Here is a 14,697-nt window from a genome sequence, read left to right as displayed (position 1 = left end):
ACCTACACTTATAAGCATGAAAGTACCACAAGTCACAAAGTTGCTATTTTTTAAAACTTCCTTGGTGCATAAGACCAGTGGTCTGTCCTGGAAGGCTTCAGCTGACAGTGATACCCTGTTATACTGTACAGATTGTCCTTCACATTACCAGTCTCAGAAGCTTTGGGACCCAAATCATTGGCCTCCCTCAATAACCTTATTAGGGCCTCTCTGCTATATTCATATATTCAATTTTGAAATAATGACTTTTACAATTTATCATTGAATGAGCAGCATTATCCCTAAATAATTTTTTCCAAGCTATATATAAAGGGTTTCTTTTTGTTAAGTGTCAAGAGTACTGGAGAAAAAGTCTGTATATTATGTTAACCATTACTTCAAACTTCAACCTTAGCTTTAATCTTCCTGGAGTCATCAACCAAAAGAAATTATCATTATAATATACCCTGCCAGGCACATCTATGTTGCTTCTTAAACTGCTTACAGCAAATGGCATAAGATACATTATCTAGTCAACTTTATATTGGAATTCTAAAACTTATTACAGAAAAATTTATAAATGGGAAAGAAGAGCAAAAAAAACAAGTATTCTTTATTAATTTACCAAAAATCATTCATGTTGTTCCAAATCTTTACAAAAACCTTTCTCAAAAATGTCTACCAAATCGAACTGTGAAAGACTCTTTGTTTTTTTTTAATTAATTTATTTATTTTACTTTACAATATTGAATTGGTTTCGCCATACATTGCCTTGAATCCACCATGAGTGTACATGTGTTCCCCATCCTGAACCCCCCTCCCACCTCCCTCCCCATACCATCCCTCTGGGTCATCCCAGTGCAGCAGCCCCGAGCACCCTGTATCATACATTAAACCTGGACTGATTCATTTCACATATGATATTATACATGTTTCAATGCCATTCTCCCAAATCATCCTGCGCTCGCCCTCTCCCACAGAGTCCAAAAGACTGTTCTATACATCTGTGTCTCTTTTGCTGTCTCACATACAGGGTTATCATTACCTTCTTTCTAAACTCCATATATAGGCGTTAGTATACTGTATTGGTGTTTTCATTTCTGCTTACTTCACTCTTTATAATAGGCTCCAGTTTCATCCACCTCATTAGAACTGATTCAAATGTATTCTTTTTAATGGCTGAGTAATATTCCATTGTGTATATGTACCACTGCTTTCTTATCCATTCATCTGCTGATGGACATCTAGGTTGCTTCCATGTCCTGGCTATTATAAACAGTGCTGCGATGAACATTGGGGTACACGTGTCTCTTTCGATTCTGGTTTCCTCAGTGTGTATGCCCAGCAGTGGGATTGCTGGGTCATATGGCAGTTCTAGTTCCAGATTTTTAAGGAATCCCCACACTGTTCTCCATAGTGGCTGTACTAGTTTGCATTTCCACCAACGGTGTAAGAGGGTTGCCTTTTATCCACACCCTCTCCAGCATTTATTGCTTATAGACTTTTAGATAGCAGCCATTCTGACTGCCATGAAATGGTACCTCATTGTGGTTTTGATTTGCATTTCTCTGATTATGAGTGATGTTGAGCATCTTTTCCTGTGTTTGTTAGCCATCTGTATGTCTTCTTTGGAGAAATGTCTGTTTAGTTCTTTGGCCCACTTTTTGACTGGGTCATTTATTTTTCTGGAATTGAGCTGCAGGAGTTGCTTATATATTTTTGAGATTAATTCTTTGTCCGTTGCTTCGTTTGCTATTATTTTCTCCCGTTCTGAATGCAGTCTTTTCACCTGGCTTATAGTTTCCTTTGTTGTGCAGAAACTTTTAATTAGGTCCCATTTGTTTATTTTTGCTTTTATTTCCAATATTCTTGGACGTGGGTCATAGAGGATCTTGCTGTGGTTTATGTCAGAGAGTGTTTTGCCTATGTTTTCCTCTAGGAGTTTAATTGTTTCTGGTCTTACATTTAGCTCTTTAATCCATTTTGAGTTTATCTTTGTGTATGGTGTTAGAAAGTGTTCTAGTTTCATCCTTTTACAAGTGGTTGACCAGTTTTCCCAGCATCACTTGTTAAAGAGATTATCTTTTCTCCATTGTATATTCTTGCCTCTTTTGTCAAAGATAAGGTGTCCATAGGTGCATGGATTTATCTCTGGGCTTTCTATTTTGTTCCATTGATCTATATTTCTGTCTTTGTGCCAATATACTGTCTTGATGACTGTGGCTTTGTAGTAGAGACTGAAGTCAGGCAGGTTGATTCTTCCAGTTCCATTCTTCTTTCTCAAGATTGCTTTGGCTATTTGAGGTTTTCTGTATTTCCATACAAATTGTGAAATTATTTTTTCTAGTTCTCTGAAAAATACGATTGGTAGCTTGATAGGGATTGCATTGAATCTATAGATTGTTTTGGGTAGTACACTCATTTTCACTATATTGATTCTTCCAATCCATGAACACGGTATATTTCTCCATCTATTTGTGTCCTCTTTGATTTCTTTCACCAGTGTTTTATAGTATGTATATATATATATATATAGAGAGAGAGAGAGAGAGAGAGAGAGACAGAGAGACAGAGAGACAGAGAGAGACAGAGAGAGGGAGAGAGACAGAGAGAGAGACAGAGAGAGAAAGAGACAGAGAGAGACAGAAGGCAATGGCACCCCACTCCAGTACTCTTGCCTGGAAAATCCCATGGACAGAGGAGCCTGGTGGGCTGCAGTCCATGGGGTCGCTAAGAGTCGGACACGACTGAGCGACTTCACTTTCACTTTTCACTTTCATCCATTGAAGAAGGAAATGGCAACCCACTCCAGTGTTCTTGCCTGGAGAATCCCAGGGACGGGGGAGCCTGGTGGGCTGCCGTCTATGGGGTCTCACAGAGTCAGGCACGACTGAAGCGACTTAGCAGCAGCATATATAGGTATTTTGTTTTTTTAAGTAGGTATAATCCTAAGTATTTTATTCTTTTTGGTGCAATGGTGAATGGAATTGTTTCCTTAATTTCTCTTTCTGTTTTCTCATTGTAAGTATATAACAATCCAAGGATTTCTGTGTGTTAATTTTATATCCTGCAACTTTACTATATTCATTGATTAACTCTAGTAATTTTCTGGTAGAGTCTTTAGGGTTTTCTGTATAGAGGATCATGTCATCTGCAAACAGTGAGAGTTTTACTTCCTCTTTTCCAATCTGGATTCCTTTTACTTCTTTTTCTGCTCTGATTGCTATGGCCAAAACTTCCAAAACTATGTTGAATAGTAGTGGTGAGAGTGGGCACCCTTGTCTTGTTCCTGACTTTAGGGGAAATGATTTCAATTTTTCACCATTGAGGATAATGTTTGCTGAGGGTTTGTCATATATAGCTTTTATTATGTTGAGGTGTGTTCCTTCTATTTCTGTTTTCTGGGGGGTTTTTATCATAAATGGATGTTGAATTTTGTCAAAGGCTTTCTCTGCATCTATTGAGATAATCATATGGCTTTTATTTTTCAATTTGTTAATGTGGTGTATTACATTGATTAATTTGTGGATATTGAAGAATCCTTGCATCCCTGGGATAAAACCCACTTGGTCATAATGTATGGTCTTTTTAATATGTTGTTGGATTCTGTTTACTAGAATTTTGTTGATTTTTGCATCTATGTCCATCAGTCATATTGGCCTATAGTTTTCTTTTTTTGTGGCATCTTTGTCAGGTTTTGGTATTAGGGTGATGGTGACCTCATAGAATGAGTTTGGAAGTTTACCTTCCTCTGAAATTTTCTGGAACACTTTGAGTAGGATAGGTGTTAGTTCTTCTCTAAATTTTTAGTAGAATTCGGCTATGAAGCCGTTTGGTCCTGGGCTTTTGTTTGTTGGAAGATTTCTAATTACATTTTCAATTTCTATGCTTGTGATGGGTCTGTTAAGATTTTCTATTTCTTCCTGGTTCAATTTTGGAAAGTTGTACTTTTCTAAGAATTTATCCATTTCTTCCAATTTGTCCATTTTATTTGCATACAGTTGCTGATAATAGTCTCTTATGATCCTTTGTATTTCTGTGTTGTCTGTTGTGATCTCTCCATTTTCATTTATAATTTTGTTGATTTGATTTTTCTCCCTTTGTTTCTTGATGAGTCTGGCTAATGGTTTGTCAATTTTATTTATCTTCTCAAACAATCAGCTTTTGGTTTTGTTGATTTTTGCTATGGTCTCTTTTGTTTCTTTTGCATTTATTTCTGCCCTAATTTTTAAGATTTCTTTCCTTCTACTAACCCTGGGGTTCATAATTTCTTCCTTTTCAAGTTGCTTTCAGTGTAGAGTTAGGTTATTTATTTGACTTTTTTCTTGTTTCTTGAGGTAAGCCTGTATTGCTATGAACCTTCCCCTTAGTACTGCTTTCACAGTGTCCCATAGGTTTTGGGTTGTTGTGTTTTCACTTTCATTTGTTTCTATGCATATTTTGATTTCTTTTTTGATTTCTTCTGTGATTTGTTGGTTATTCAGCAGCGTGTTGTTCAGCCTCCATATGTTGGGATTTTTAATAGTTTTTCTCCTGTAATTGACATCTAATCTTACTGCATTGTGGTCAGAAAAGATGCTTGGAATGATTTCAATTTTTTTGAATTTACCAAGGCTAGATTGATGGCCCAGGATGTGATCTATCCTGGAGAAAGTTCTGTGTGCACTTGAGAAAAAGGTGAAATTCATTGTTTTGGGGTGAAATGTCCCTGACAGAATGTGGTCCACTGAAGAAGGGAATGGCAAACCACTTCAGTATTCTTGTCTTGAGAACCCCATGAACAGTATGAAAAGACAAAATGATAGGGTACTGAAAGAGGAACTCCCCAGGTCGGTAGGTGCCCAATATGCTACTGGAGATCAGTGGAGAAATAACTCCAGAAAGAATGAAGGGATGGAGCAAAAGTAAAAACAATACCCGGTTGTGGATGTGACTGGTTATAGAAACAAGGTCCGATGCTGTAAAGAGCAATATTGCATAGGAACCTTGAATGTTAGGTCCATGAATCAAGGCAAATTGGAAGCAGTCAAAGAGGAGATGGCAAGCATGAACGTCGACATTCTAGGAATCAGCGAACTAAATTGGACTGGAATGTGTGAACTCAGAACACCATTGTATCTACTACTGTGAGCAGGAATCCCTCAGAAGAAATGGAGTAGCCATCATGGTCAACAAAAGAGTCCGAAATGCAGTACTTGGATGCAATCTCAAAAAATGACAGAATGATCTCTGTTCGTTTCCAAGGCAAACCATTCAGTATCACAGTAATCCAAGTCTATGCCCCAACCAGTAATGCTGAAGAAGCTGAAGTTGAACAGTTCTATGAAGACCTATAAGACCTTTTAGAACTAACACCCCAAACAGATGTCCTTTTCATTATAGGGGACTGGAATGCAAAAGTAGGAAGTCAAGAAACACCTGGGATAACAGGCAAATTTCGCCTTGGAGTATGGGATGAAGCAGGGCAAAGGCTAATAGAGTTTTGCCAAGAGAATGCACTGGTCATGGCAAACACCCTCTTCCAACAACACAAGAGAAGACTCTACACATGGACATCACCAGACAGTCAACACCAAAATCAGATTGATTATATTCTTTGCAGCCAAAGATGGAGAAGCTCTATACAGTCAACAAAAACAAGACCGGGAGCTGACTGTGGCTCAGATCATGAACTCCTTATTGCCAAATTCAGACTTAAATTGAAGAAAGTAGGGAAAACCACTACACCATTCAGGTATGACATAAATCAATTTCCTTATGATTATACAGTGGAAGTGAGAAATAGATTTAAGGGACTAGATCTGATAGAGTGCCTGATGAACTGTGGTCGGAGGTTCATGACATTGTACAGGAGACAGGGATCAAGACCATCCCCATGGAAAAGAAATGCAAAAAGGCAAAATGGCTGTCTGCGGAGGCCTTACAAATAGCTGTGAAAAGAAGAGAAGTGAAAAACAAAGGAGAACGGGAAAGATATAAGGATCTGAATGCAGAGTTCCAAAGAATAGCAAGAAGAGATAAGAAAGCCTTCCTCAGTGATCAATGCAAAGAAATAGAGGAAAACAACAGAATGGGAAAGACTAGAGATCTCTTCAAGAAAATTAGAGATACCAAGGGAACATTTCATGCAAAGATGGGCACAATAAAGGACATAAATGGTATGGACCTAACAGAAGGAGAAGATATTAAGAAGAGGTGGCAAGAATACACAGAGGAATTGTACAAAAAAGATCTTCACAACCAAGATAATCATGATGATGTGATCATTCACCTAGAGCCAAATATCCTGGAATGTGAAGTCAAGTGGGCCTTAGAAAGCATTACTACGAACAAAGCTAGTGGAGGTGATTAAATTCCAGTTGAGCTATTTCAAATCCTGGAAGATGATGCCGTGAAAGTGCTGCACTCAATATGCCAGCAAATTTGGAAAACTCAGCAGTGGCCACAAGACTGAAAAATGTCAGTTTTTATTCCAATCCCAAAGAAAGGCAATGCCAAAGAATGCTCAAACTAGTACACAATTGCACTCATCTCACACACTAGTAAAGTAATGCTCAAAATTCTCCAAGCCAGGCTTCAGCAATACATGAACTGTGAACTTTCAGATGTTCAAGTTGGTTTTAGAAAAGGCAGAGGAACCAGAGATCAAATTGCCAACATCCTCTGGATCATCAAAAAAGCAAGAGAGTTCCAGAGAAACATCTATTTCTGCTTTATTGACTATGCCAAAGCCTTTGCCTGTGTGGATCACAATAAACTGTGGAAAATTCTGAAAGAGATGGGAATACCAGACCACCTGACCTGCCTCTTGAGAAACCTATATGCAGGTCAGGAAGCAACAGTTAGAACTGGACTTGGAACAACAGACTGTTTCCAAATAGGAAAAGAAGTATGTCAAGGCTGTCATTGTCACCCTGCTTATTTAACTCATATGCAGAGTACATCATAAGAAACACTGGGCTGGAAGAAGCACAAGCTGGAATCAAGATTGCCGGGAGAAATATCAATAATCTCAGATATGCAGATGACACCGCCCTTATGGCAGAAAGTGAAGAGGAACTAAAAAGCCTCTTGTTGAAAGTGAAAGAGGAGAGTGAAAAAGTTGGCTTAAAGGTCAACATTGAGAAAACGAAGATCATGACATCTGGTCCCATCACTTCATGGGAAATAGATGGGGAAACAGTGGAAACAGTGTCAGACTTTATTTTTGGGGGGCTCCAAAATCACTATAGATGGTGATTGCAGCCATGAAAGTAAAAGATGCTTACTCCTTGGAAGGAAAGTTATGACCAACCTAGATAGCATATTCAAAAGCAGAGACATTACTTTGCCAACAAAGGTCCATCTCATCAAGGCTATGGTTTTTCCAGTGTTCATGTATGGATGTGAGAGTTGAACTGTGAAGAAAGCTGAGCACTGAAGAATTGATGCTTTTGAACTGTGGGGTTGGAGAAGACTCTTGAGAGTCCCTTGGACTGCAAGGAGATCCAACAAGTCCATCCTCAAGGAGATCAGCCCTGGGTGTTCATTGGAAGTACTGATGCTAAAGCTGATACTCCAATACTTTGGCCACCTCATGTGAAGAGATGACTCATTGGAAAAGACTCTGATGCTGGGAGGGATTGGGGGCAGGAGGAGAAGGGGATGACAGAGGATGAGATGGCTGGATGGCATCACCGACTCAACGGACATGAGTTTGGGTGATCTCTGGGAGTTGTTGATGGACAGGGAGGCCTGGTGTGCTGCAATTCATGGGGTCGCAAAGAGTCAGACACGACTGAGAGACTGAACTGAACTGAACTGATGATCCCGTTGCCATTTACTGTTTGGGGCTCAAGTTTATACACCCTTTCTGTGTTTCCTGTCTAGAGAAGATCCTTTAGCATTTGTTGGAGAGCTGGTTTGGTGGTGCTGAATTCTCTCAGCTTTTGCTTGTCTGTAAAGCTTTTGATTTCTCCTTCATATTTGAATGAGATCCTTGCTAAGTACAGTAATCTGGGCTGTAGGTTATTTTCTTTCATCACTTTAAGTATGTCCTGCCAGTCCCTTCTGGCCTGAAGAGTTTCTACTGAAAGATCAGCTGTTATCCTTATGGGAATCCCCTTGTGTGTTATTTGTTGTTTTTCCCTTGATGCTTTTAGTATTTGTTCTCTGTGTTTGATCTTTGTTAATTTGATTAATACGTGTCTTGGGGTGTTTCACCTTAGGTTTATCCTGTTTGGGACTCTGGGTTTCTTGGACTTGAGTGATTATTTCCTTCCCCATTTTAGGGAAGTTTTCAACTATTATCTCCTCAAGTATTTTCTCATGGTATTTCTTTTTGTCTTCTTCTTCTGGGACTCCTATAGTTCGAATGTTGGGGCATTTAACATTGTCCCAGAGGTCTCTGAGGTTGTCCTCATTTCTTTTAATTCTTTTTTCTTTTTTTCTCTCTGTTTCATTTATTTCTACCATTCTATCTTCTGCCTCACTTATCCTATCTTCTGCCTCCGTTATTCTACTGTTAGTTCCCTCCAGAGTGTTTTTGATCTCAGTTATTGCAGTATTCATTATTGATTGACTCTTTTTTATTTCTTCTAGGTCCTTGTTAAACCTTTCTTGCATCTACCTTCTCAGTCTTTGTCTCCAGGCTATTTATCTGTAACTCCATTTTGTTTTCAAGATTTTGGATCATTTTCACTATCATTATTTGGGATTCTTTATCAGGTAGATTCCCTATGTCTTCCTCTTTTGTTTGGTTTGGTGGGCATTTATCCTGTTCCTTTACCTGCTCGGTATTCCTCTGCCTTTTCATCTTGTTTATATTGCTGTGTTTGGGGTGGACATTCTGTATTCTGGCAGTTGGTGGTCCTCTTTATTGTGGAGGTTCCTCACTGTGGGTGAGGCTGGACAGGTGGCTTGTCAAGGTTTTCTGGTTAGGGAAGCTTGTGTCGGTGTTCTGGTGGGTGGAGCTGTATTTCTTCTTTCTGGAGTGTAATGAAGTGTCCAGTAATGAGATGTCAATGGGTTTGGTGTGACTTTGGTCAGCCTGTACATTGAGGCTCAAGGTTATGTTCCTGTGTTGCTGGAGAATTTGCGTGGTATGTCTTGCTCTGGAGCTTGTTGGCCCTTGGGTAGTGCTTGGTTTCAGTGTAGGTATGGAGGAATTTGATGTGAGCTCCTTTCTATTAATGTTCCCTGGATTCAGGAGTTCTCTTGTGTTCAGAATTTGGACTTAAGCCTCCTGCCTCTGGTTTTCAGTCTTACTCTTACAGTGGCCTCAAGACTTCTCCATCTATACAGCACTGATGATAAAACATCTAGGTTAATGATGAAAAGTTTCTCCACAGTGAGGGACACTCGGAGAGGTACACAGAGTTACATGGAGAAGAGAAGAGGGAGGAGGGAGATAAAGGTGACCAGGGGGAATCGAAAGGGGCTAGAGCAAGCTAGCCAGTAATCACTTCCCTATGTGCTCTCCACAGTCTGGATCCCTCAGAGATGTTTACAGAGTTACACGGAGAAGAGAAGAGGAAGGAAGGAGACAGAGGTGGCCAGGAGGATAAAAGGGGAAATCAAAAGGAGAGAGATAGATCCAGCCAGTAATCAGTTCCCTAAGTGTTCTCCACAGCCCAGAACACACAAAGAGATTCACCGAGTTGGGTAGAAAAGAAAATGGGGAGGGGGGAGATAGAGGTGACCTGGTAGAGAAAAAGGAGAGTCAAAAGGGGGAGAGAGCAATCAGGCCAGTGATCTCGCTCCCAAGTAAAAATGGGTATTGAAGATTGGGTTCTTAAAGGTACAAAGTTGAAAACAAATACCAAAAAGCAAAGATTGAAAATCTTGAGTAGAGGTTAGATTCTCAAAAATACAATATTAAGGGAAAAAAAAAACACACAAAGTCACAGAAATTATAAAATATATATATACAAAGTTTGCTTTAAAAATAGGGTCTTTCCTTCTTTTTTTCCTTTTTTTACAAGGTAATAGTAGGTTATAAGGAGAAGGCAATGGCACCCCACTCCAGTACTCTTGCCTGGAAAATCCCAAGGATGGAGGAGCCTGGAAGGCTGAAGTCCATGGGGTCGCTGAGGGTCGGACATGACTGAACAACTTCCCTTTCACTTTTCACTTTCATGCATTGGAGAAGGAAATGGCAACCCACTCCAGTGTTCTTGCCTGGAGAATCCCTGGGATGGGGGAGCCTGGTGGGCTGCCGTCTATGGGGTCTCACAGAGTCAGACACGACTGAAATGACTTAGCAGTAGGTTATAAAAATGAAAAAGGAGTAATGGGGACTTTTTTAAGTTATAAAAAATGATAATAGTAAAAATAAATCTAAGACTTTCTCTGGAGCTGTTGCAGACAGTGTGGGGTCTGTTCATTTTCAGATAGTTCCTTGGTCTGGCTTGTACTTCTCACGGTCTATAGGCCCCTTCCTATGCAGTCAGTGCTATCTACAGGGTTTTAATCTATTGCACCTGTCACCTCCAAACCAGTTCCCTCTGCTTATTTTAGCTTCTTCTGTTTGCTTGTCTCTTCACTGTCTAATTTCCGCCCTGACACAAGGGGAGCAGTGGTGGTCATTTTTTTTTTTAGACTCACTTGTTCAGTCATGCTTTGGGGAGGGAGGAGCACTGCAAACAAATATCACTGGCATGTGTTCACAGTGATTCAGCCGCACTGGGTTTGCCCCCGTTCACGGTATGTGTGCTTTTCCAGTCTACACTGCTCAGATTCTAAGTTGCTTTGCCGGAAACTGTCTGATGCGGGCCCTGGTTTGCATGCACTTCCCAGGTCTAAGCCACTCAGGTTCAGGTTCTCAGGTACTTCACAAAGGCGCAGATTTGGTTGGGCCTGCGTTTTGCGCCCATCCCAGGTCCAAGCAGCTCAGGTGACCAGGTCCCTGGCGTGCATAGTTGCCCCTAGTTGAAGGCTGCAACTTATCCCCTCCCTTGTCCCAGCTGCTAGGTTTTCTGGGTGTACAATGGGTATGCCTTCTCAGGTGTCCTGTGTGTCTCTTCTGGGAAGCTGATCTCTGGCTGCGACCCTCCCGGCGGATGTTGACCATCCAGAATCCCAAGAAGTCTTGGTTAGCAACGAAGTCTGCTTGGAGTTTGGTATAGGTTACCTTTCTGGGGCCGAGATTGCCCCCTTCCAGCTCTGGCTGCCCTCGCCTGCCTGTCTCTGGTGGAGGATGGGCTGGTCCTTAGCCAGCTAGCTCTGCTCAGTCCTTTGTTCTGTGAGCGTGCCTGGCGGTGGTGATAGCTATCCCACAGTCTGGGTTGCTGTCTCAAGCTAGGTCCCTCAGATTGCCCTCAGGGCATTCAGGCCTTATCCTTATCCTAAGCAATGCGGCCTGCTCCTCCCTGTCCCTCCCCCGCTTGCTAGTGGGGAATGGGAGCCTCTGGGCTGTTGCACCGCTGGGAGTTGCTGTTAAGCACGTAATCTGTGGGTTTTAATTATTTATTTATTTTTCCTCCCAGTTATTTTGCCTTCTGAGATTCCAAGGCTTGCCACAGACCCACCGAAGAGAGTGTTTCCTGGTGTTTGGAAACTTCTCTCTTTTTTAAGACTCCCTTCCTGGGACGGATCTCCGTCCCTACCTCTTTTGTCTCTCTTTTTATCTTTTATATTTTGTCCTACCTTCTTTCGAAGACAATGGGCTGCTTTTCTGGGTGCCTGATGTCCTCTGCCAGCATTCAGAAGTTGTTCTGTGGAATTTGTTTGGCGTTCAAATGTTCTTTTGATGAATTTGTGGGGGAGAAAGTGGTCTCCCCATCCTATTCCTCCACCATCTTAGGACCGCCTCCAAGACTCTGACTTTGAAACAGACATCTTTCTCTCATTCTAGCTTTATGCAAAGAGAGAAATGGATGAATTATAATGTAAGAATATCTATGAACTATACTTTCTTGTTGTTGTTTAGTCGCTAAGTCATGTCTGACTCTTTTGTGACCCCATGGACTGTAGCCCACCAGGCTCCTCTGCCCATGGGATTTCCCAGGCAAGAATACTGGAGTGGGTTGCCATTTCCTTCTCCACATTGCTAGGTGAATTCTTTAATAAATGCTTTAAGGTGTGCCAGTGGTAAAGAATTCTCTTGTCATTGCAGGAGATGCAGGTTCCAACCCTGGGTCAGGAAGATCCCCTGGAAAAAGAAATGGCAACCCACTCCAGTATTCTTGCCTGGAAAATTCCCTGGACAGAGGGGCCTGGTGGGCTACAATCCATGGGGTCACAAAGAGTCGGACATGACTGAGCACATGCCCACAGAGCATGCAGTTTACTGATTTACCTTGAGTTTAGAAAATGATACATAGTAAGGAGTATAATTGTGTCCCATTTATTGTGGATTAGATATGGTTTTTAAAAAAAATAGTCATCTGATACTGGAAACTAGGCCCATTGTCAGGAGTCTAACATGCTCTTTACTGTAAAATAAGGAAAATTCATTATTTCAATTTTCTTCTTCCCTTTATCATAATAGCAATCTATATTCAGCCATATTGCCTATACTAGTTCTATTTTCTTTTTCCGGGATCCCAGCCCATAGGAGTTAACTGGGTTCCCCTCAAAAAGAGGATATTCTAACAATAAAACAAAATTATCTCACCTCTGTAGAAACTCTTTTTTTAAAGTTATAGTCAGTAATATTGCATTAACTTTGTATGGTGACTAATGATAATATGACATGGTGGTGATCATTTTGCAATGTATACAAATATCAAATCACTATGCTGTACACCTGAAACTAATACAACACAGTATATCAATTATACCTCAATAAAAACTATTTTTAAAAGGTTGAAGAATTTTCCAATAAGTATAAAAGATACCAGCAGCTGCTCTATTTCATAAGACAATATTCTTATGACAAAACTTGGGTAACAACAGCCCGGGAAACGTCTACAGTGATTGTCTCTCTGAAATAAACATCTGTGTCGATGGGAAATGAAGACACACACACATCTGTATTCAGAATTCAAACACAATTCCCAAGTGAAGTGTAAGAATTTCACTGATTTTTATGGGAAAGAAAAGAAAAATCTTCTACACTTTGTAAAAATTTTATATAACAGCAACCAAATTCAACTACACAAGACCATATCCTTCATCTGTGTTTGGGGGAACAATTAGGAAAATTAAAACTGTGTTGTTGTTTTTTTTAATAAGCTGAGTATGTCCAACAGTCTCTACCTCAACCCTATGATCCTCCTGTCCCGTTGATGCTAGCCTGCTATTTGTCTATGATGACGGTTTCTTTCCTAGTCTAGTCATTGATTTTTCCATTCTACAAAACACTTAGTCATGAATGTTATGTTTACAGGCTCTGTTGCAGAAGCATTTCTGTAGACCACAGGCAGCAGGGGCTGTCAGTCATGTGCCACTACCTTGAAAAAATACATGTTCCTCCCTTGTATTCCCATTCTTCCTTCCAAGGGTAGCTCACAATGGAAAGATTACTTCACTGGTCTTAAAAACACACTAGAGCAATCCCACTTGCTAAAGGAACCACACCCTGCTTGTCACAAAAGAGAGAATACTAGGGAAACACAAACATGAGAAAATGATATATGTGAGCTCATCCTGTCTCCTTTTGAATGTCAGCCCCCTGAGGGCAGGAAACATTTCTTCTTGGGGCTCCTTATGGAACCAAGTGTCCTCTATAGACAAGTGAATTTATAAAAGAAACTGAGGATGAAACCCAAGAGGCTTTTCTTACTGTTTACTCTCCATTGTTTATTTTTTGTCTCTATGTAAAACCAAATTTTTAAAAAGAAAAGGATAAAGGAGTAAGGATAAGTGAAGGAGAAAGCCTAAAGGAGTAGTGTAACACTTTATATACACATCTGCCAACTTCAGAGACAGCCCACAAGATGGGCACTATTACACCCATCTCAAACGAAGAACTTGAGGTTCATAAGGTGGTATGTAACTTGCCATACCACACAACTAATAGTTGGCAGAGCCACGTTTCAAGCTCTGATGAGTACCCAGAACTCAGGGTTTGTGTACTGCCAGGTAAGTGCAGAACGTTTGACAATCAGCTGAGCTAATAGTCTGAATGAAAAAAACACTACCATGATCCTAAAATCTGACAAAAAAAAAAAAACAGTAAAATTAAAAAATTTATCTTGGGGACTTCCCTGGTAGTCCAATAGGTAAGACTCTGCATTCCCAGTGCAGAGAGCTTGGGATCAATGCCTAGTTAGGGAATTAGATCCCCCATGTCCAACTAAGAGTCTAAATGCTGCAACTAAGAAGCCCATTTAGAAAACTAAAGAAACTTAGAAAACTAAGATCATGGCATCTGGTCCCATCACTTCATGGCAAATAGATGGGGAAACAATGGAACAGTGTCAGACTTTACTTTGGGGAGCTCCAAAATCACTGCAGATGGTGACTACAGCCATGAAATTAAAAGATGCTTGTTCCTTGAAAGAAAAGTTATGACCAACCCAGACAGAATATTAAAAAGCAGAGACATTACTTTGCCAACAAAGGTCTGTTTAGTCAAAGCTATGGTTTTTCCAGTAGTTATGTATGGATGTAAGAGTTGGGACTATAAAGAAAGCTGAGAGCCAAAGAATTGATGCTTTTGAACTGTGGTGTTGGATAAGACTCTTGAGAGTCCTTTGGACTTCAAGGAGATCCAACCAGTCCATCCTAAAGGAAATCAGTCCTGAATATTCATCGGAAGGACTGATGCTGAAGCTGAATCTCCAATACTTTGCC

Source organism: Bos grunniens, chromosome 3, assembly GCF_055505025.1.
Source record: "Bos grunniens cultivar Pamir isolate PY7600 chromosome 3, Bosgru_T2T1.0, whole genome shotgun sequence".
Taxonomy (NCBI): domain Eukaryota; kingdom Metazoa; phylum Chordata; class Mammalia; order Artiodactyla; family Bovidae; genus Bos; species Bos grunniens.
The sequence above is the reverse complement of the archived record's forward strand: the minus strand, read 5'-3'. Positions refer to the sequence as shown.